This window comes from Crocuta crocuta, unplaced genomic scaffold (assembly GCF_008692635.1).
Source record: "Crocuta crocuta isolate KB4526 unplaced genomic scaffold, BGI_CrCroc_1.0 scaffold26, whole genome shotgun sequence".
In the NCBI taxonomy this organism is placed as follows: Eukaryota; Metazoa; Chordata; class Mammalia; order Carnivora; family Hyaenidae; genus Crocuta; species Crocuta crocuta.
Genome location: NW_027532249.1, coordinates 2,421,101 through 2,421,914, shown reverse-complemented (window position 1 = coordinate 2,421,914; position 814 = coordinate 2,421,101). Strand labels below are relative to the sequence as shown.

At 43.6% G+C, this 814-nt stretch overlaps 1 protein-coding gene across 1 annotated transcript in view; it reads right to left on the bottom strand.

Moving 5' to 3' along the window:
• PIEZO2 (piezo type mechanosensitive ion channel component 2) overlaps positions 1 to 814 on the bottom strand; it is a 446,101-nt gene that overhangs the window by 381,884 nt on the left and 63,403 nt on the right. The window lies entirely within an intron of this gene.

Here is an 814-nt window from a genome sequence, read left to right as displayed (position 1 = left end):
TCCCTCTCTCTTAAAAAAAAAAAAAAAAAAAAAAAAAAAAAAAAAAAAAAAAGAATCCAAAGCAGTGAAGATGGCTGACTGCATCTGAATTACCAGCATCCTCTGTAACCTCTCAAGATGCTTTCCCATCCCAGGACTCTGCAAATAGCGGGGAAAGAATGTATGTACAATGTTTAATTGCCCAAACTCCTGAAATCTGTTTTAAGTGACAAGCTTAAGTAACCAATTCTCAGGTGAAATGACAGGGGGAGGGGGAGGAGAGAACCATTCTTTTTCTGAGGAATAATCACCACCGGCTAGCATTCTGGAACACCCACTGCCTGTGCCAAGTCCCTAGAAACTCCATCACAGAACTTTCTAATTGGTACACGGTTTATTGACCTGATAGCACAAGAATGTTGACGGGTAGAAGGTACATCTACCTCCTCAAATATTCTATGGATCAAGGAATGCTGCCGAGGTGCTTAGCAGAAGGAAGAGATGTTCTTTTCCATGTCTGCAGGGCCTGAGGAGTAAGTAGTATTTCAAAGCCAGAAGTGTCCGAGCTCTGTGCAAGGAGCATTTCCTGGCCTAGCCCTTCACTGCGACCTCTATCTGGGGTCTGATACAAATCCAGGCCATTTTAAGTTCTACAAAGAGAACCTCTTGATCTAATGAGCTGTGACCTCCAACGGGATCACAAAACCGTGACAAAAGATGTCAAAAAACTTTCCGATGCCTCTTCTCATTCCATAAAAGAGGAGTGTGTGAAGGGTTTAATTTGAAATTCTAAAAGGGCCCCCCCCCCAGGTAACCCTGAACCAGGTGGAGCCCT